This window comes from Leptodactylus fuscus, chromosome 2 (assembly GCF_031893055.1).
Source record: "Leptodactylus fuscus isolate aLepFus1 chromosome 2, aLepFus1.hap2, whole genome shotgun sequence".
Taxonomy (NCBI): Eukaryota; Metazoa; Chordata; class Amphibia; order Anura; family Leptodactylidae; genus Leptodactylus; species Leptodactylus fuscus.
In genome coordinates this window covers 73,568,977-73,590,864 of record NC_134266.1, presented here as the reverse complement: position 1 = coordinate 73,590,864, position 21,888 = coordinate 73,568,977, and the positions used below count along the sequence as shown (strand labels likewise).

Here is a 21,888-nt window from a genome sequence, read left to right as displayed (position 1 = left end):
TATACAATTAGCATGCAGTTTTTGTAAAAAATTTTTTCATTTTTGCGTACATTTTGCATTGTTTTACTAAAGTGTGGGACAGACAGGTCAATGATCAAAGGAATTACTTATGTCGAGTTGGAATTATATATTTATTTCAATGTAATTTTACCGCTCTGAATGAGCTTTCTACTGCTACTTCTTTATAAAAGAAAAGCAGAACCATCAAAAGCAGACAACCGACGCGTACAACATTGTTGCCAACCGTCATCACGATTAGACGAAAGCTCAAACTCTTTCCATCGTGGAGAGTAAGTTTGAAAAATTTTGAGCAAAATTTCTCCCGTCAAAGACTGTAGACATGATCCCTGAAAATATCGTTCTAAAGCGTAAACGTTGAAAATTGTCCCAACCTTTCATTAGCACAAATTTAAGTTTGTCTGGGTAAATATTGTCACGATGCAAGGCTTTTTGAAAAAATAAAGAGTTTTTTTCCCATTTTGCATAAATTAGCATAAAATGTGCATAAATTTGCATATAATTTGTATACAATTAGCATGCAGATTTTGTTAATTTTTTTTAAAAAAAATTGCGTACATTTTGCATTGTTTTAATAAAGTGTGGGACAGACAGGTCAATGATCAAAGGAATTACTCATGTCCAGTTAAAATTATATATTTATTTTAATGTAATTTCACCCCTCTGAATGAGCTTTTTTCTGTTACTTCGTTATAAAAGAAAAGTAGAGTCATCAAAAACAGACAACCGACACGTATAACAATATTGTCACGGTGCAAGACTTTTTGAAAAAGAAGAGGTTTTTTTTATCATTTCGCATAAATTAGCATAAAATGTGCATAAATTTGCATATAATTTGTATACAATTAGCATGCAGATTTTTTTTTTTTTTTTATTTTTGCGTACATTTTGCATTGTTTTAATAAAGTGTGGGATAGACAGGTCAATGATCAAAGGAATTACTCATGTCCAGTTAAAATTAAATATATATTTATTTTAATGTAATTTCACCCCTCTGAATGAGCTTTCTTCTTTTACTTTGTTATAAAAGAAAAGTAGAGTCATCAAAAACAGACAACCGACACGTACAACAATATTGTCACGATGCAAGACTTTTTGAAAAAAAGAGGGTTTTTTTATCATTTTGCATAAATAAGCATAAAATGTGCATAAATTTGCATATAATTTGCTGACATTTAGCATGCAGTTTTTTTAAAAAAAAAATTTTTGCATACATTTTACATTGTTTTATTAAAGTTTTGGACAGACAGGTTAATGAGCAAAGGAATTACCCATGTCGTGTTTGAATTATATATTTATTTCATGGTAAATTCACCACTCTGAATGAGCTTTCTTCTAAAAGCAGAGTCATTAAAATCAGACAATCGACGCGTACAACACGGTTGCCAACCAAATTCGCGCTTACAAGAAAGCTCAAACTCTCTTCATCGTGGAGAGTAAGTTTCAACACATTCCAGGAAAATTTCTGGGTAAATATTGTAACGATGCAAGGTTTTTTCAAAATTTTTTTATATCATTTTGCATAAATTCGCATAAAATGTGCATAAATTTGCATATAATTTGCATACAATTAGAATGCAGTTTTTACATTTTTGCATACATTTTACATTGTTTTACTAAAGTAGACAAAAGCAGACAACCGACGCGTACAACATAGTTGCCAACCGCCATCACGATTAGACGAAAGCTCAAACTCTTTCCATCGTTGACAGTAAGTTTGAAAAATTTTGAGCAAAATTTCTCCCGTCAAAGACTGTAGACATGATTCCTGAAAGTATAGTTCTAAAGCGTAAATTTTGAAAATTGTCCCAACCTTTCTTTAGCACAGTTTTAAGTTATGGCGAACCACTATGTGGAAATTCCCGGAATTATCCCTAACACAAAAGTTATGACAAGTTTGTCTGGGTAAATATTGTCATGATGCAGGGCTTTTGCAAAAAAAATTTTTTTTTTTTTAAAAAATCAATTTTTGCATAAATTAGCATAAAATGTGCATATATTTGCATATAATTTGTATACAATTAGCATGCAGTTTTTGTAATTTTTTTTTTACATTTTTGCGTACATTTTGCATTGTTTTACTAAAGTGTGGGACAGACAGGTCAATGATCAAAGGAATTACTTATGTCGAGTTGGAATTATATATTTATTTCAATATAATTTTACTGCTCTGAATGAGCTTTCTACTGCTACTTCTTTATAAAAGAAAAGCAGAACCATCAAAAGCAGACAACCGACGCGTACAACATTGTTGCCAACCGTCATCACGATTAGACGAAAGCTCAAACTCTTTCCATCGTGGAGAGTAAGTTTGAAAAATTTTGAGCAAAATTTCTCCCGTCAAAGACTGTAGACATGATCCCTGAAAATATCGTTCTAAAGCGTAAACGTTGAAAATTGTCCCAACCTTTCTTTAGCACAGATTTAAGTTTGTCTGGGTAAATATTGTCACGATGCAAGGCTTTTTGAAAAAACTAAAGAGTTTTTTTGTCCATTTCGCATAAATTAGCATAAAATGTGCATAAATTTGCATATAATTTGTATACAATTAGCATGCAGATTTTGTTAATTTTTTTTTAAAAAAAAATTTGCGTACATTTTGCATTGTTTTAATAAAGTGTGGGACAGACAGGTCAATGATCAAAGGAATTACTCATGTCCAGTTAAAATTATATATTTATTTTAATGTAATTTCACCCCTCTGAATTAGCTTTTTTCTGTTACTTCGTTATAAAAGAAAAGTAGAGTCATCAAAAACAGACAACCGACACGTATAACAATATTGTCACGATGCAAGACTTTTTGAAAAAAAGAGGGGTTTTTTATCATTTCGCATAAATTAGCATAAAATGTGCATAAATTTGCATATAATTTGTATACAATTAGCATGCAGATTTTGTTATTTTTTTTATTTTTGCGTACATTTTGCATTGTTTTAATAAAGTGTGGGATAGACAGGTCAATGATCAAAGGAATTACTCATGTCCAGTTAAAATTATATATTTATTTTAATGTAATTTCACCCCTCTGAATGAGCTTTCTTCTTTTACTTTGTTATAAAAGAAAAGTAGAGTCATCAAAAACAGACAACCGACACGTACAACAATATTGTCACGATGCAAGACTTTTTGAAAAAAAGAGGGGTTTTTATCATTTTGCATAAATTAGCATAAAATGTGCATAAATTTGCATATAATTTGCCGACATTAAGCATGCAGTTTTTTTAAAAAATTTTTACATACATTTCACATTGTTTTATTAAAGTGTTGGACAGGCAGGTCAATGAGCAAAGGAATTACCCATGTCATGTTTGAATTATATATTTATTTCAAGGTAAATTCACCACTCTGAATGAGCTTTCTTCTAAAAGCAGAGTCATCAAAAGCAGACGATCGACGCGTACAACACAGTTGCCAACCGCATTCGCGCTTACAAGAAAGCTCAAACTCTCTTCATCGTGGAGAGTAAGTTTCAACACATTCGAGGAAAATTTCTAGGTAAATATTGTCACGATGCAAGGCTTTTTCAAATTTTTTTTATATCATTTAGCATAAATTCGCATAAAATGTGCATAAATTTGCATATAATTTGCATACAATTAGAATGCAGTTTTTACATTTTACATTTTTTTTACTAAAGTAGACAAAAGCAGACAACCGACGCGTACAACATAGTTGCCAACCGCCATCACGATTAGACGAAAGCTCAAAGTCTTTCCATCGTTGACAGTAAGTTTGAAAAATTTTGAGCAAAATTTCTCCCGTCAAAGACTGTAGACATGATTCCTGAAAGTATAGTTCTAAAGCGTAAATTTTGAAAATTGTCCCAACCTTTCTTTAGCACAGTTTTAAGTTATGGCGAACCACTATGTGGAAATTCCCGGAATTATCCCCAACACAAAAGTTATGACAAGTTTTTCTAGGTAAATATTGTCATGATGCAAGGCTTTTGCAAAAAATTTTTTTAAAAATCATTTTGCATAAATTAGCATAAAATGTGCATATATTTTCATATAATTTGTATACAATTAGCATGCAGTTTTTGTAATTGTTATTTACATTTTTGCGTACATTTTGCATTGTTTTACTAAAGTGTGGGACAGACAGGTCAATGATCAAAGGAATTACTCATGTCGAGTTGGAATTATATATTTATTTCAATGTAATTTTACCGCTCTGAATGAACTTTCTACTGCTACTTCTTTATAAAAGAAAAGCAGAACCATCAAAAGCAGGCAACCGACGCGTACAACATTGTTACCAACCGTCATCAAGATTAGACGAAAGCTCAAACTCTTTCCATCGTGGAGAGTAAGTTTGAAAAATTTTGAGCAAAATTTCTCCCGTCAAAGACTGGAGACATGATCCCTGAAAATATCGTTCTAAAGCGTAAATGTTGAAAATTGTCCCAACCTTTCTTTAGCACAGATTTAAGTTTGTCTGGGTAAATATTGTCACGATGCAAGGCTTTTTGAAAAAAAAAAAAAAAGAGGTTTTTTGTCATTTCGCATAAATTAGCATAAAATGTGCATAAATTTGCATATAATTTGCTGACATTTAGCATGCAGTTTTTTTAAAAAAAATTTTTGCATCCATTTCACATTGTTTTATTAAAGTGTTGGACAGACAGGTTAATGAGCAAAGGAATTACCCATGTCGTGTTTGAATAATATATTTATTTCAAGGCAAATTCACCACTCTGAATGAGCTTTCTTCTAAAAGCAGAGTCATTAAAAGCAGACAATCGACGCGTACAACACGGTTGCCAACCGCATTCGCGCTTACAAGAAAGCTCAAACTGTCTTCATTGTGGAGAGTAAGTTTCAACACATTCGAGGAAAATTTCTGGGTAAATATTGTAACGATGCAAGGCTTTTTCCCAAAAATTTTTTGTATCGTTTCGCATAAATTAGCATAAAATGTGCATAAATTTGCATATAATTTGCATACAATTAGAATGCAGTTTTTACATTTTTGCATACATTTTACATTGTTTTACTAAAGTAGACAAAAGCAGACAACCGACGCGTACAACATAGTTGCCAACCGCCATGACGATTAGACGAAAGCTCAAACTCTTTCCATCGTTGACAGTAAGTTTGAAAAATTTTGAGCAAAATTTCTCCCGTCAAACACTGTAGACATGATTCCTGAAAGTATAGTTCTAAAGCGTAAATTTTAAAAATTGTCCCAACCTTTCTTTAGCACAGTTTTAAGTTATGGCGAACCACTATGTGGAAATTCCCGGACTTATCCCCAACACAAAAGTTATGACAAGTTTGTCTGGGTAAATATTGTCATGATGCAAGGCTTTTGCAAAAAAATTTTTCTAAAATAATTTTGCATAAATTAGCATAAAATGTGCATATATTTGCATATAATTTGTATACAATTAGCACGCAGGCTTTGTCATTTTTTTAAAAATTTTTCGTACATTTTGGATTGTTTTACTAAAGTGTGGGACAGACAGGTCAATGATCAAAGGAATTACTCATGTCGAGTTGGAATTATATATTTATTTCAATGTAATTTTACCGCTCTGAATGAGCTTTCTACTGCTACTTCTTTATAAAAGAAAAGCAGAACCATCAAAAGCAGACAACCGACGCGTACAACATTGTTGCCAACCGCCATCACGAATAGACGAAAGCTCAAACTCTTTCCAACGTGGAGAGTAATTTTGAAAAATTTTGAGCAAAATTTCTCCCGTCAAAGACTGTAGACATGATCCTTGAAAGTATAGTTCTAAAGCGTAAATTTTGAAAATTGTCCCAACCTTTCTTTAGCACAAATTTAAGTTTGTCCGGGTAAATATTGTCACGATGCAAGGCTTTTTGAAAAAAAACAGAGTTGTATTTTTTCCCCCATTTTGCATAAATTAGCATAACATGTGCATAAATTTGCATATAATTTGTATACAATTAGCATGCAGATTTTGTTATTTTTTAAAAAAATAAATTGCGTACATTTTGCATTGTTTTAATAAAGTGTGGGACAGACAGGTCAATGATCAAAGGAATTACTCATGTCCAGTTAAAATTATATATTTTTTTAATGTAATTTCACCCCTCTGAATGAGCTTTTTTCTGTTACTTCGTTATAAAAGAAAAGTAGAGTCATCAAAAACAGAAAACCGACAAGTATAACAATATTGTCACGATGCAAGACTTTTTTTTAAAAAAAATAGGGTTTTTTTAAATCATTTCGCATAAATTAGCATAAAATGTGCATAAATTTGCATATAATTTGTTGACATTTCACATGCAGTTTTTTTTAAAAAAAAAAAATTTTTGCATACATTTTACATTGTTTTATTAAAGTGTTGGACAGACAGGTTAATGAGCAAAGGAATTACCCATGTCGTGTTTGAAATATATTTTTATTTCAAGGTAAATTCACCACTCTGAATGAGCTTTCTTCTAAAAGCAGAGTCATTAAAAGCAGACAATCGACGGGTACAACACGGTTGCCAACCGCATTCGCGCTTACAAGAAAGCTCAAACTCTCTTCATCGTGGAGAGTAAGTTTCAACACATTCGAGGAAAATTTCTGGGTAAATATTGTAACGATGCAAGGCTTTTTTTTTTAAAAAAAATTTTTGTATCATTTCGCATAAATTAGCATAAAATGTGCATAAATTTGCGTATAATTTGCATACAATTAGAATGCAGTTTTTACATTTTTGCATACATTTTACATTGTTTTACTAAAGTAGACAAAAGCAGACAACCGACGCGTACAACATAGTTGCCAACCGCCATCACGATTAGACGAAAGCTCAAACTCTTTCCATCGTTGACAGTAAGTTTGAAAAATTTTGAGCAAAATTTCTCCCGTCAAAGACTGTAGACATGATTCCTGAAAGTATAGTTCTAAAGCGTAAATTTTGAAAATTGTCCCAACCTTTCTTTAGCACAGTTTTAAGTTATGGCGAACCACTATGTGGAAATTCCCGGACTTATCCCCAACACAAAAGTTATGACAAGTTTGTCTGGGTAAATATTGTCATGATGCAAGGCTTTTGCAAAAATTTTTTAAAAAAAATCACTTTGCATAAATTAGCATAAAATGTGCATATATTTGCATATAATTTGTATACAATTAGCATGCAGTTTTTGTTATTATTTTTTTAAAAAAATTGCGTACATTTTGCATTGTTTTAATAAAGTGTGGGACAGACAGGTCAATGATCAAAGGAATTACTCATGTCCAGTTAAAATTATATATTTATTTTAATGTAATTTCACCCCTCTGAATGAGCTTTTTTTGTTACTTCGTTATAAAAGAAAAGTAGAGTCATCAAAAACAGACAACCGACACGTATAAATATATTGTGACGATGCAAGACTTTTTGAAAAAAAGAGGCTTTTTTTATCATTTCGCATAAATTAGCATAAAATGTGCATAAATTTGCATATAATTTGCCGACATTTAGCATGCAGTTTTTTTAAAAAAGAATTTTGCATACATTTTACATTGATTTATTAAAGTGTTGGACAGACAGGTTAATGAGCAAAGGAATTACCCATGTCGTGTTTGAATTATATATTTATTTCAAGGTAAATTCACCACTCTGAATGAGCTTTCTTCTAAAAGCAGAGTCATCAAAAGCAGACAATCGACGCGTACAACACGGTTGCCAACCGCATTCGCGCTTACAAGAAAGCTCAAACTCTCTTCATCGTGGAGAGTAAGTTTCAATACATTCGAGGAAAATTTCTGGGTAAATATTGTCACGATGCAAGGCTTTTTCAAATTTTTTATATCATTTTGCATAAATTCGCATAAAATGTGCATAAATTTGCATATAATTTGCATACAATTAGAATGCAGTTTTTACATTTTTGCATACATTTTACATTTTTTTTACTAAAGTAGACAAAAGCAGACAACCGACGCGTATAACATAGTTGCCAACCGCCATTATGATTAGACGAAAGCTCAAACTCTTTCCATCGTTGACAGTAAGTTTGAAAAATTTTGAGCAAAATTTCTCCCGTCAAAGACTGTAGACATGATTCCTGAAAGTATAGTTCTAAAGCGTAAAATTTGAAAATTGTCCCAACCTGTCGTTAGCACAGTTTTAAGTTATGGCGAACCACTATGTGGAAATTCCCGGACTTATCCCCAACACAAAAGTTATGACAAGTTTGTCTGGGTAAATATTGTCATGATGCAAGGATTTTGCACATTTTTTTTTAATCATTTTGCATAAATTAGCATAAAATGTGCATATATTTGCATATAATTTGTATACAATTAGCATGCAGTTTTTGTAATTTTTTTTTTACATTTTTGCGTACATTTTGCATTGTTTTACTAAAGTGTGGGACAGACAGGTCAATGATCAAAGGAATTACTTATGTCGAGTTGGAATTATATATTTATTTCAATGTAATTTTACCGCTCTGAATGAGCTTTCTACTGCTACTTCTTTATAAAAGAAAAGCAGAACCATCAAAAGCAGACAACCGACGCGTACGACATTATCGTTCTAAAGCGTAAACGTTGAAAATTGTCCCAACCTTTCTTTAGCACAGATTTAAGTTTGTCTGGGTAAATATTGTCACGATGCAAGGCTTTTTGAAAAAAAAAAGAGGTTTTTTTTCCATTTTGCATAAAATAGCATAAAATGTGCATGAATTTGCATATAATTTGTATACAATTAGCATGCAGATTTTGTTAATTTTTTTTAAAAAATTTGCGTACATTTTGCATTGTTTTAATAAAGTGTGGGACAGACAGGTCAATGATCAAAGGAAATACTCATGTCCAGTTAAAATTATATATTTATTTTATTGAAATTTCACCCCTCTGAATGAGCTTTCTTCTGTTACTTCGTTATAAAAGAAAAGTAGAGTCACCAAAAACAGACAACCAACACGTGACATGATTCCTGAAAGTATAGTTCTAAAGCGTAAATTTTGAAAATTGTCCCAACCTTTCTTTAGCACAGATTTAAGTTATGGCGAACCCCTACGTGGAAATTCCCAGACTTATCTCCAACACAAAAATTATGACAAGTTTGTCTGGGTAAATATTGTCACGATGCAAGGCATTTTGAAAAAAAGAAGGGTTTATTCATTTCGCATACATTAGCATAAAATGTGCATAAATTTGCATATAATTTGCCAACATTTAGCATGCCGTTTTAAAAAAAAACTTTTGCATACATTTTGCAATGCTTTATTAAAGTGTTGGACAGACAGGTCAATGATCACAGAAATTACTCATGTCCAGTTGGAATTATATATTTATTTAAATGTAATTTCACCACTCTGAATGAGAATTCTTCTGCTACTTCTTTATAAAAGAAAAGCAGAATCATCAAAAGCAGACAACCGACGCGTACACGATTAGACGAAAGCTCAAACTCTTTCCATCATTGACAGTAAGTTTGAAAAATTTTCAGCAAAATTTCACCCGTCAAAGACTGTAGACATGATCCCTGAAAGTATTGTTCTAAAGCGTAAATTTTGAAAATTGTCCCAACCTTTCTTTAGCACAGTTTTAAGTTATGGCGAACCACTATGTGGAAATTCCCGGACTTAATCCCAACACAAAAGTTATGACAAGTTTGTCTGGGTAAATATTGACATGATGCAAGGATTTTGCAAATTTTTTTTTTAATCATTTCGCATAAATTAGCATAAAATGTGCATATATTTGCATATAATTTGTATACAATTAGCATGCAGTCTTTGTCATTTTTTTTTACATTTTTGCGTACATTTTGCATTGTTTTAATAAAGTGTGGGACAGACAGGTCAATGATCAAAGGAATTACTCATGTCCAGTTAAAATTATATATTTATTTTAATGTAATTTCACCGCTCTGAATGAGCTTTTTTCTAATACCTCGTTATAAAAGAAAAGTAGAGTCATCAAAAACAGACAACCGACACGTATAACAATATTGTCACGATGCAAGACTTTTTGAAAAAAAGAGGTTTTTTTTATCATTTCGCATAAATTAGCATAAAATGTGCATAAATTTGCATATAATTTGTATACAATTAGCATGCAGATTTTGTTATTTTTTTTATTTTTGCGTACATTTTGCATTGTTTTAATAAAGTGTGGGATAGACAGGTCAATGATCAAAGGAATTACTCACGTCCAGTTAAAATTAAATATATGTTTATTTTAATGTAATTTCACCCTTCTTAATGAGCTTTCTTCTTTTACTTTGTTATAAAAGAAAAGTAGAGTCATCAAAAACAGACAACCGACACGTACAACAATATTGTCACGATGCAAGACTTTTTGAAAAAACAGAGGGTTTTTTATCATTTCGCATAAATTAGCATAAAATGTGCATAAATTTGCATATAATTTGTATACAATTAGCATGCAGATTTTGTTAATTTTTTTTAAAAAAATTACGTACATTTTGCATTGTTTTAATAAAGTGTGGGATAGACAGGTCAATGATCAAAGGAATTACTCATGTCCAGTTAAAATTATATATTTATTTTAATGTAATTTCACCCCTCTGAATGAGCTTTCTTCTTTTACTTTGTTATAAAAGAAAAGTAGAGTCATCAAAAACAGACAACCGACACGTACAACAATATTGTCACGATGCAAGACTTTTTGAAAAAAGAGGGGTTTTTTTTATCATTTTGCATAAATTAGCATAAAATGTGCATAAATTTGCATATAATTTGCCGACATTAAGCATGCAGTTTTTTTAAAAATTTTTTACATACATTTCACATTGTTTTATTAAAGTGTTGGACAGACAGGTCAATGAGCAAAGGAATTACCCATGTCGTGTTTGAATTATATATTTATTTCAAGGTAAATTCACCACTCTGAATGAGCTTTCTTCTAAAAGCAGAGTCATCAAAAGCAGACAACCGACGCGTACAACATAGTTGCCAACCGCCATCACGATTAGACGAAAGCTCAAAGTCTTTCCATCGTTGACAGTAAGTTTGAAAAATTTTGAGCAAAATTTCTCCCGTCAAAGACTGTAGACATGATTCCTGAAAGTATAGTTCTAAAGCGTAAATTTTGAAAATTGTCCCATCCTTTCTTTAGCACAGATTTAAGTTTGTCTGGGTAAATATTGTCACGATGCAAGGCTTTTTGAAAAAACTAAAGAGGTTTTTTTCCATTTCGCATAAATTAGCATAAAATGTGCATAAATTTGCATATAATTTGTATACAATTAGCATGCACATTTTGTTATTATTTAAAAAAAAATTTGAGTACATTTTGCATTGTTTTAATAAAGTGAGGGACAGACAGGTCAATGATCAAAGGAATTACTCATGTCCAGTTAAAATTATATATTTATTTTAATGTAATTTCACCCCTCTGAATGAGCTTTTTTCTGTTACTTCGTTATAAAAGAAAAGTAGAGTCATCAAAAACAGACAACCGACACGTATAACAATATTGTCACGATGCAAGACTTTTTGAAAAAAAGAGGGTTTTTAACATTTCGCATAAATTAGCATAAAATGTGCACAAATTTGCATATACATTTTACATTTTTTTTTACTAAAGTAGACAAAAGCAGACAACCGACGCGTACAACATAGTTGCCAACCGCCATCACGATTAGACGAAAGCTCAAAGTCTTTCCATCGTTGACAGTAAGTTTGAAAAATTTTGAGCAAAATTTCTCCCGTCAAAGACTGTAGACATGATTCCTGAAAGTATAGTTCTAAAGCGTAAATTTTGAAAATTGTCCCAACCTTTCTTTAGCACAGTTTTAAGTTATGGCGAACCACTATGTGGAAATTCCCGGAATTATCCCCAACACAAAAGTTATGACAAGTTTTTCTGGGTAAATATTGTCATGATGCAAGGCTTTTGCAAAAAATTTTTTTTTAAATCATTTTGCATAAATTAGCATAAAATGTGCATATATTTGCATATAATTTGTATACAATTAGCATGCAGTTTTTGTAATTGTTTTTTACATTTTTGCGTACATTTTGCATTGTTTTACTAAAGTGTGGGACAGACAGGTCAATGATCAAAGGAATTACTCATGTCGAGTTGGAATTATATATTTATTTCAATGTAATTTTACCGCTCTGAATGAGCTTTCTACTGCTACTTCTTTATAAAAGAAAAGCAGAACCATCAAAAGCAGACAACCGACGCGTACAACATTGTTACCAACCGTCATCACGATTAGACGAAAGCTCAAACTCTTTCCATCGTGGAGAGTAAGTTTGAAAAATTTTGAGCAAAATTTCTCCCGTCAAAGACTGTAGACACGATCCCTGAAAATATCGTTCTAAAGCGTAAATGTTGAAAATTGTCCCAACCTTTCTTTAGCACAGATTTAAGTTTGTCTGGGTAAATATTGTCACGATGCAAGGCTTTTTGAAAAAACTAAAGAGTTTTTTTCCATTTCGCATAAATTAGCATAAAATGTGCATAAATTTGCATATAATTTGTATACAATTAGCATGCAGATTATGTTAATTTTTTTTAAAAAAAATTGCGTACATTTTGCATTGTTTTAATAAAGTGTGGGACAGACAGGTCAATGATCAAAGGAATTACTCATGTCCAGTTAAATTTATATATTTTTTTTAATGTAATTTCAACCCTCTGAATGAGCTTTCTTCTTTTACTTTGTTATAAAAGAAAAGTAGAGTCATCAAAAACAGACAACCGACACGTACAACAATATTGTCACGATGCAAGACTTTTTGAAAAAAACAGAGGGTTTTTTATCATTTCGCATAAATTATCATAAAATGTGCATAAATTTGCATATAATTTGTATACAATTAGCATGCAGATTTTGTTATTTTTTTATTTTTGCGTACATTTTGCATTGTTTTAATAAAGTGTGGGATAGACAGGTCAATGATCAAAGGAATTACTCATGTCCAGTTAAAATTATATATTTATTTTAATGTAATTTCACCCCTCTGAATGAGCTTTCTTCTTTTACTTTGTTATAAAAGAAAAGTAGAGTCATCAAAAACAGACAACCGACACGTACAACAATATTGTCACGATGCAAGACTTTTTGAAAAAAAGAGGGTTTTTTTTATCATTTTGCATAAATTAGCATAAAATGTGCATAAATTTGCATATAATTTGCCGACATTAAGCATGCAGTTTTTAAAAAAAAATTTTACATACATTTCACATTGTTTTATTAAAGTGTTGGACAGACAGGTCAATGAGCAAAGGAATTACCCATGTCGTGTTTGAATTATATATTTATTTCAAGGTAAATTCACCACTCTGAATGAGCTTTCTTCTAAAAGCAGAGTCATCAAAAGCAGACAACCGACGCGTACAACATAGTTGCCAACCGCCATCACGATTAGACGAAAGCTCAAAGTCTTTCCATCGTTGACAGTAAGTTTGAAAAATTTTGAGCAAAATTTCTCCCGTCAAAGACTGTAGACATGATTCCTGAAAGTATAGTTCTAAAGCGTAAATTTTGAAAATTGTCCCAACCTTTCTTTAGCACAGATTTAAGTTTGTCTGGGTAAATATTGTCACGATGCAAGGCTTTTTGAAAAAACTAAAGAGGTTTTTTCCATTTCGCATAAATTAGCATAAAATGTGCATAAATTTGCATATAATTTGTATACAATTAGCATGCACATTTTGTTATTATTTAAAAAAAATTTGAGTACATTTTGCATTGTTTTAATAAAGTGAGGGACAGACAGGTCAATGATCAAAGGAATTACTCATGTCCAGTTAAAATTATATATTTATTTTAATGTAACTTCACCCCTCTGAATGAGCTTTTTTCTGTTACTTCGTTATAAAAGAAAAGTAGAGTCATCAAAAACAGACAACCGACACGTATAACAATATTGTCACGATGCAAGACTTTTTGAAAAAAAGAGGGTTTTTTAACATTTCGCATAAATTAGCATAAAATGTGCACAAATTTGCATATAATTTGTATACAATTAGAATGCAGTATTTACATTTTTGCATACATTTTACATTGTTTTTTACTAAAGTAGACAAAAGCAGACAACCGACGCGTACAACATAGTTGCCAACCGCCATCACGATTAGACGAAAGCTTAAAGTCTTTCCATCGTGGAGAGTAATTTTGAAAAATTTTGAGCAAAATTTCTCCCGTCAAAGACTGTAGACATGATTCCTGAAAGTATAGTTCTAAAGCGTAAATTTTGAAAATTGTCCCAACCTTTCTTTAGCAGATTTAATTTTGTCTGGGTAAATATTGTCACGATGGAAGGCTTTTGCAAAATTTTTTTTAATCATTTCGCATAAATTAGCATAAAATGTGCATATATTTGCATATAATTTGTATACAATTAGCATGCAGTTTTTGTATTTTTTTTTAACATTTTTGCGTACATTTTGCATTGTTTTACTAAAGTGTGGGACAGACAGGTCAATGATCAAAGGAATTACTTATGTCGAGTTGGAATTATATATTTATTTCAATGTAATTTTACCGCTCTGAATGAGCTTTCTACTGCTACTTCTTTATAAAAGAAAAGCAAAACCATCAAAAGCAGACAACCGACGCATACAACATTGTTGCCAACCGCCATCACGATTAGACGAAAGCTCAAACTCTTTCCATCGTGGAGAGTAAGTTTGAAAAATTTTGAGCAAAATTTCTCCCGTCAAAGACTGTAGACATGATTCCTGAAAGTATAGTTCTAAAGCGTAAATTTTGAAAATTGTCCCAACCTTTCTTTAGCAGATTTAATTTTGTCTGGGTAAATATTGTCACGATGCATGGATTTTTTTTTTTTTAAAAAAAGAGGGGTTTTTTTCATTTCGCATAAATTAGCATAAAATGTGCATAAATTTGCATATAATTTGTATACAATTAGCATGCAGATTTTGTTAATTTTTATTTAAAAAACTTTGCGTACATTTTGCATTGTTTTACTAAAGTGTGGGACAGACAGGTCAATGATCAAAGGAATTACTCATGTCGAGTTGGAATTATATATTTATTTCAATGTAATTTTACCGCTCTGAATGAGCTTTCTACTGCTACTTCTTTATAAAAGAAAAGCAGAATCATCAAAAGCAGACAGCCGACGCATACAACATTGTTGCCAACCGCCATCACGATTAGACGAAAGCTCAAACTCTTTCCATCGTGGAGAGTAATTTTGAAAAATTTTGAGCAAAATTTCTCCCGTCAAAGACTGTAGACATGATTCCTGAAAGTATAGTTCTAAAGCGTAAATTTTGAAAATTGTCCCAACCTTTCTTTAGCACAGATTTAAGTTTGTCTGGGTAAATATTGTCATGATGCAAGGCTTTTTTTTTTTAAAAAAAAGAGGGTTTTTTTTCATTTCGCATAAATTAGCATAAAATGTGCATAAATTTGTATATAATTTGTATACAATTAGCATGCACATTTAGTTATTTTTTTTTTTTTTTTTTTTAAATTGCGTACATTTTGCATTGTTTTAATAAAGTGTGGGACAGACAGGTCAATGATCAAAGGAATTACTCATGTCAAGTTAAATTTATATATTTTTTTTAATGTAATTTCAACCCTTTGAATGAGCTTTTTTATGTTACTTCGTTATAAAAGAAAAGTAGAGTCATCAAAAACAGACAACCGACACGTATAACAATATTGTCACGATGCAAGACTTTTTGAAAAAAAGAGGTTTTTTTTATCATTTCGCATAAATTAGCATAAAATGTGCATAAATTTGCATATAATTTGTATACAATTAGCATGCAGATTTTGTTAATTTTTAAAAAAAAAAAATTGGCGTACATTTCGCATTGTTTTACTAAAGTGTGGGACAGACAGGTCAATGATCAAAGGAATTACTCATGTCGAGTTGGAATTATATATTTATTTCAACGTAATTTTACCGCTCTGAATGAGCTTTCTACTGCTACTTCTTTATAAAAGAAAAGCAGAACCATCAAAAGCAGACAACCGACGCATACAACATTGTTGCCAACCGCCATCACGATTAGACGAAAGCTCAAACTCTTTCCATCGTGGAGAGTAATTTTGAAAAATTTTGAGCAAAATTTCTCCCGTCAAAGACTGTAGACATGATTCCTGAAAGTATAGTTCAAAAGCGTAAATTTTGAAAATTGTCCCAACCTTTCTTTAGCACAGATTTAAGTTTGTCTGGGTAAATATTGTAATGATGCAAGGCTTTTTTTTTTTTTTTTTTTAAAAAGAGGGTTTTTTTCATTTCGCATAAATTAGCATAAAATGTGCATAAATTTGCATATAATTTGTATACAATTAGCATGCACATTTTGTTAATTTTTTTTTTAAAAAAATTGCGTACATTTCGCATTGTTTTACTAAAGTGTGGGACAGACAGGTCAATGATCAAAGGAATTACTCATGTCGAGTTGGAATTATATATTTATTTCAATGTAATTTTACCGTTCTGAATGAGCTTTCTACTGCTACTTCTTTATAAAAGAAAAGCAGAATCATCAAAAGCAGACAGCCGACGCATACAACATTGTTGCCAACCGTCATCACGATTAGACGAAAGCTCAAACTCTTTCCATCGTGGAGAGTAATTTTGAAAAATTTTGAGCAAAATTTCTCCCGTCAAAGACTGTAGACATGATTCCTGAAAGTATAGTTCTAAAGCGTAAATTTTGAAAATTGTCCCAACCTTTCTTTAGCACAGATTTAAGTTTGTCTGGGTAAATATTGTCATGATGCAAGGCTTTTTTTTTTTTAAAAAAAGAGGGTTTTTTTCATTTCGCATAAATTAGCATAAAATGTGCATAAATTTGTATATAATTTGTATACAATTAGCATGCACATTTAGTTATTATTAGAGATGAGCGAACACTAAAATGTTCGAGGTTCGAAATTCGATTCGAACAGCCGCTCAATGTTCGTGTGTTCGAACGGGTTTCGAACCCCATTATAGTCTATGGGGAACAGATACTCGTTAAGGGGGAAACCCAAATCCGTGTCTGGAGGGTCACCAAGTCCACTATGACACCCCAGGAAATGATGCCAACACCTCTGGAATGACACTGGGACAGCAGGGGAAGCATGTCTGGGGGCATCTAACACACCAAAGACCCTCTATTACCCCAACATCACAGCCTAACAACTACACACTTTACACACTCAATACCACCTCTCTGACAGTAGGAAAACACCTTGAAACATGTGTATTTGGCACTTGCAGTGAGGAGAGCTTGTCACCAGCAGTGAATTTGGCCCTTGTAGTAAGTTGAGGTTGGCACCAACATTTGTTTTGAAAATCAGGGTGGATTGAGCCTCTAACCAGCAGAGTTTGGGCAAATTCATGGTGGAGGGAGCCTCTAAAAACCCCAGTTTGGACCAATTCATGGTGGAGGGAGACTCTAAAAACCCCAGTTTGGACCAATTCATGGTGGAGGGAGACTCTAAAAACCCCAGTTTGGACCAATTCATGGTGGAGGGAGCCTCTAAAAACCCCAGTTTGGACCAATTCATGGTGGAGGGAGCCTCTAACCAGCCCAGTTTGGACCAATTAATGGTGGAGGGAGCCTCTAAACAGCCAAGTTTTGGGAAATTCATGGTGGAGGGAGCCTCTAACCAGCCCAGTTTGGACCAATTCATGGTGGAGGGAGCCTCTAAACAGCCCAGTTTGGGCAAATTCATGGTGGAGGGAGCCTCTAACCAGCCCAGTTTGGACCAATTAATGGTGGAGGGAGCCTCTAACCAGCCCAGTTTGGACCAATTAATGGTGGAGGGAGCCTCTAACCACCCCAGTTTGGGCAAATTCATGGTGGAGGGAGCCTCTAACCAGCCCAGTTTGGACCAATTAATGGTGGAGGGAGCCTCTAAACAGCCCAGTTTGGGCAAATTCATGGTGGAGGGAGCCTCTAAACAGCCAAGTTTGGACCAATTAATGGTGGAGGGAGCCTCTAAACAGCCCAGTTTGGGCAAATTCATGGTGGAGGGAGCCTCTAAAAAACCCAGTTTGGACCAATTCATGGTGGAGGGAGCCTCTAATTAGCCCAGTTTGGACCAATTAATTGTGGAGGGAGCCTCTAACCAGCCCAGTTTGGACCAATTAATGGTGGAGGGAGCCTCTAAAAAACCCAGTTTGGACCAATTCATGGTGGAGGGAGCCTCTAATTAGCCCAGTTTGGACCAATTAATTGTGGAGGGAGCCTCTAACCAGCCCAGTTTGGACCAATTAATGGTGGAGGGAGCCTCTAACCACCCCAGTTTGGACCAATTCATGGTGGAGGGAGCCTCTAACCACCCCAGTTTGGACCAATTCATGGTGGAGGGAGCCTCTAAACAGCCCAGTTTGGGCAAATTCATGGTGGAGGGAGCCTCTAACCAGCCCAGTTTGGACCAATTAATGGTGGAGGGAGCCTCTAAACAGCCCAGTTTGGGCAAATTCATGGTGGAGGGAGCCTCTAACCAGCCCAGTTTGGACCAATTAATGGTGGAGGGAGCCTCTAAACAGCCAAGTTTTGGGAAATTCATGGTGGAGGGAGCCTCTAACCAGCCCAGTTTGGACCAATTAATGGTGGAGGGAGCCTCTAACCACCCCAGTTTGGGCAAATTCATGGTGGAGGGAGCCTCTAACCAGCCCAGTTTGGACCAATTAATGGTGGAGGGAGCCTCTAAACAGCCCAGTTTGGGCAAATTCATGGTGGAGGGAGCCTCTAAACAGCCAAGTTTTGGGAAATTCATGGTGGAGGGAGCCTCTAACCAGCCCAGTTTGGACCAATTCATGGTGGAGGGAGCCTCTAAACAGCCCAGTTTGGGCAAATTCATGGTGGAGGGAGCCTCTAAAAAACCCAGTTTGGACCAATTCATGGTGGAGGGAGCCTCTAATTAGCCCAGTTTGGACCAATTAATTGTGGAGGGAGCCTCTAACCAGCCCAGTTTGGACCAATTAATGGTGGAGGGAGCCTCTAACCACCCCAGTTTGGGCAAATTCATGGTGGAGGGAGCCTCTAACCAGCCCAGTTTGGACCAATTAATGGTGGAGGGAGCCTCTAACCAGCCCAGTTTGGACCAATTAATGGTGGAGGGAGCCTCTAACCACCCCAGTTTGGACCAATTCATGGTGGAGGGAGCCTCTAACCAGCCCAGTTTGGACCAATTCATGGTGGAGGGAGCCTCTAAACAGCCCAGTTTGGGCAAATTCATGGTGGAGGGAGCCTCTAAAAAACCCAGTTTGGACCAATTCATGGTGGAGGGAGCCTCTAATTAGCCCAGTTTGGACCAATTAATTGTGGAGGGAGCCTCTAACCAGCCCAGTTTGGACCAATTAATGGTGGAGGGAGCCTCTAAAAAACCCAGTTTGGACCAATTCATGGTGGAGGGAGCCTCTAAACAGCCCAGTTTGGGCAAATTCATGGTGGAGGGAGCCTCTAACCAGCCCAGTTTGGACCAATTAATGGTGGAGGGAGCCTCTAAACAGCCAAGTTTTGGGAAATTCATGGTGGAGGGAGCCTCTAACCAGCCCAGTTTGGACCAATTAATGGTGGAGGGAGCCTCTAACCAGCCCAGTTTGGACCAATTAATGGTGGAGGGAGCCTCTAACCAGCCCAGTTTGGACCAATTAATGGTGGAGGGAGCCTCTAAACAGCCAAGTTTTGGGAAATTCATGGTGGAGGGAGCCTCTAACCAGCCCAGTTTGGACCAATTCATGGTGGAGGGAGCCTCTAAACAGCCCAGTTTGGGCAAATTCATGGTGGAGGGAGCCTCTAAAAAACCCAGTTTGGACCAATTCATGGTGGAGGGAGCCTCTAATTAGCCCAGTTTGGACCAATTAATTGTGGAGGGAGCCTCTAACCAGCCCAGTTTGGACCAATTAATGGTGGAGGGAGCCTCTAACCACCCCAGTTTGGGCAAATTCATGGTGGAGGGAGCCTCTAACCAGCCCAGTTTGGACCAATTAATGGTGGAGGGAGCCTCTAACCAGCCCAGTTTGGACCAATTAATGGTGGAGGGAGCCTCTAACCACCCCAGTTTGGACCAATTCATGGTGGAGGGAGCCTCTAACCAGCCCAGTTTGGACCAATTCATGGTGGAGGGAGCCTCTAAACAGCCCAGTTTGGGCAAATTCATGGTGGAGGGAGCCTCTAACCACCCCAGTTTGGACCAATTCATGGTGGAGGGAGCCTCTAACCAGCCCAGTTTGGACCAATTCATGGTGGAGGGAGCCTCTAAACAGCCCAGTTTGGGCAAATTCATGGTGGAGGGAGCCTCTAAAAAACCCAGTTTGGACCAATTCATGGTGGAGGGAGCCTCTAATTAGCCCAGTTTGGACCAATTAATTGTGGAGGGAGCCTCTAACCAGCCCAGTTTGGACCAATTAATGGTGGAGGGAGCCTCTAACCACCCCAGTTTGGACCAATTCATGGTGGAGGGAGCCTCTAACCACCCCAGTTTGGACCAATTCATGGTGGAGGGAGCCTCTAAACAGCCCAGTTTGGGCAAATTCATGGTGGAGGGAGCCTCTAACCAGCCCAGTTTGGACCAATTAATGGTGGAGGGAGCCTCTAAACAGCCCAGTTTGGGCAAATTCATGGTGGAGGGAGCCTCTAACCAGCCCAGTTTGGACCAATTAATGGTGGAGGGAGCCTCTAAACAGCCAAGTTTTGGGAAATTCATGGTGGAGGGAGCCTCTAACCAGCCCAGTTTGGACCAATTAATGGTGGAGGGAGCCTCTAACCACCCCAGTTTGGGCAAATTCATGGTGGAGGGAGCCTCTAACCAGCCCAGTTTGGACCAATTAATGGTGGAGGGAGCCTCTAAACAGCCCAGTTTGGGCAAATTCATGGTGGAGGGAGCCTCTAAACAGCCAAGTTTTGGGAAATTCATGGTGGAGGGAGCCTCTAACCAGCCCAGTTTGGACCAATTCATGGTGGAGGGAGCCTCTAAACAGCCCAGTTTGGGCAAATTCATGGTGGAGGGAGCCTCTAAAAAACCCAGTTTGGACCAATTCATGGTGGAGGGAGCCTCTAAACAGCCCAGTTTGGGCAAATTCATGGTGGAGGGAGCCTCTAACCAGCAGAGTTGGGGGAAATCAGGGTGGAGGGAGCCTAGTATTAGCAGAATTGTGCAACGCTTATGGTGGATGAGTATGAGGATGCGGAGGAATTGGAGAGGTTGAGTACAGACATGGAGTTTCATGTTGGGGTGCTTTACACAGGTGGGCACAAAAATGACGGCTCTACCCAGTGGTGGTTCATTTTTATCAAAGTGAGCCGGTCGGCACTCTCAGCTGACAGACGGGTGCGCTTGTCAGTGATGATGCCACCGGCTGCACTGAACACCCTCTCAGATAGGACGCTGGCGGCAGGACAGGACAGCACCTCCAAGGCATATAGGGCAAGTTCAAGCCACAGGTCCAACTTCGACACCCAATACGTGTAGGGCGCAGAGGGGTCGGAGAGGACAGGGCTGTGGTCGGAAAGGTATTCCCGCAACATGCGCCTATACTTCTCACGCCTGGTGACACTAGGACCCTCCGTGGCGGCACTTTGGCGAGGGGGTGCCATCAAGGTGTCCCAGACCTTAGACAGTGTGCCCCTCGTTTGTGTGGACCGGTGAGAACTTGGTTGCCTACTGGAGGAACTGCCCTCCCTGCCGCCAACGTCACATGCTGGAAACATCTCCATCATATTCTGCACCAATTGCCTGTGGCAAGCATTGATGCGATTGGCCCTCCCCTCTACCGGAATAAAAGACGAGATGTTGTTTTTATACCGGGGGTCAAGGATAGCAAAGATCCAGTACTGGTTGTCCTCCATGATTTTGACAATACGCTTGTCGGTTGTAAAGCACCCCAACATGAACTCAGCCATGTCTGCCACAGTGTTAGTTGGCATGACTCCTCTGGCCCCACCGGAAAGTTCAATCTCCATTTCCTCCTCATCCTCCATGTCTACCCATCCGCGCTGC

At 36.0% G+C, this 21,888-nt stretch overlaps 9 non-coding genes and 8 pseudogenes across 9 annotated transcripts; all 17 read right to left on the bottom strand.

The window, feature by feature from the left end:
* Positions 1-149: 149 nt before the first annotated feature.
* On the bottom strand, positions 150-363 carry LOC142196263 (small nucleolar RNA U3). Its single transcript, XR_012715150.1, has one exon. It is a non-coding gene; the product is annotated as a small nucleolar RNA U3 (small nucleolar RNA).
* A 968-nt stretch (positions 364-1,331) lies between these two features.
* On the bottom strand, positions 1,332-1,519 carry LOC142196333 (small nucleolar RNA U3; annotated as a pseudogene).
* Positions 1,520-2,182: 663 nt separating this feature from the next.
* On the bottom strand, positions 2,183-2,396 carry LOC142196287 (small nucleolar RNA U3). The gene has a single exon (XR_012715167.1). It is a non-coding gene; the product is annotated as a small nucleolar RNA U3 (small nucleolar RNA).
* Positions 2,397-3,359: 963 nt separating this feature from the next.
* Positions 3,360-3,557, bottom strand: LOC142196320 (small nucleolar RNA U3; annotated as a pseudogene).
* Positions 3,558-4,187: 630 nt separating this feature from the next.
* LOC142196299 (small nucleolar RNA U3) lies at positions 4,188-4,401 on the bottom strand. The gene has a single exon (XR_012715177.1). It is a non-coding gene; the product is annotated as a small nucleolar RNA U3 (small nucleolar RNA).
* Positions 4,402-4,710: 309 nt separating this feature from the next.
* LOC142196329 (small nucleolar RNA U3) lies at positions 4,711-4,899 on the bottom strand (annotated as a pseudogene).
* Positions 4,900-5,550: 651 nt separating this feature from the next.
* On the bottom strand, positions 5,551-5,764 carry LOC142196275 (small nucleolar RNA U3). The gene has a single exon (XR_012715161.1). It is a non-coding gene; the product is annotated as a small nucleolar RNA U3 (small nucleolar RNA).
* A 650-nt stretch (positions 5,765-6,414) lies between these two features.
* LOC142196330 (small nucleolar RNA U3) lies at positions 6,415-6,616 on the bottom strand (annotated as a pseudogene).
* A 968-nt stretch (positions 6,617-7,584) lies between these two features.
* Positions 7,585-7,754, bottom strand: LOC142196313 (small nucleolar RNA U3; annotated as a pseudogene).
* A 1,535-nt stretch (positions 7,755-9,289) lies between these two features.
* Positions 9,290-9,481, bottom strand: LOC142196304 (small nucleolar RNA U3; annotated as a pseudogene).
* Positions 9,482-10,828: 1,347 nt separating this feature from the next.
* LOC142196279 (small nucleolar RNA U3) lies at positions 10,829-11,024 on the bottom strand (annotated as a pseudogene).
* Positions 11,025-12,064: 1,040 nt separating this feature from the next.
* On the bottom strand, positions 12,065-12,278 carry LOC142196293 (small nucleolar RNA U3). Its single transcript, XR_012715173.1, has one exon. It is a non-coding gene; the product is annotated as a small nucleolar RNA U3 (small nucleolar RNA).
* Positions 12,279-13,238: 960 nt separating this feature from the next.
* On the bottom strand, positions 13,239-13,434 carry LOC142196278 (small nucleolar RNA U3; annotated as a pseudogene).
* Positions 13,435-14,447: 1,013 nt separating this feature from the next.
* On the bottom strand, positions 14,448-14,661 carry LOC142196250 (small nucleolar RNA U3). Its single transcript, XR_012715137.1, has one exon. It is a non-coding gene; the product is annotated as a small nucleolar RNA U3 (small nucleolar RNA).
* Positions 14,662-14,977: 316 nt separating this feature from the next.
* LOC142196249 (small nucleolar RNA U3) lies at positions 14,978-15,191 on the bottom strand. The gene has a single exon (XR_012715136.1). It is a non-coding gene; the product is annotated as a small nucleolar RNA U3 (small nucleolar RNA).
* Positions 15,192-15,846: 655 nt separating this feature from the next.
* Positions 15,847-16,061, bottom strand: LOC142196458 (small nucleolar RNA U3). Its single transcript, XR_012715260.1, has one exon. It is a non-coding gene; the product is annotated as a small nucleolar RNA U3 (small nucleolar RNA).
* A 320-nt stretch (positions 16,062-16,381) lies between these two features.
* On the bottom strand, positions 16,382-16,595 carry LOC142196256 (small nucleolar RNA U3). Its single transcript, XR_012715143.1, has one exon. It is a non-coding gene; the product is annotated as a small nucleolar RNA U3 (small nucleolar RNA).
* Positions 16,596-21,888: the final 5,293 nt, after the last annotated feature.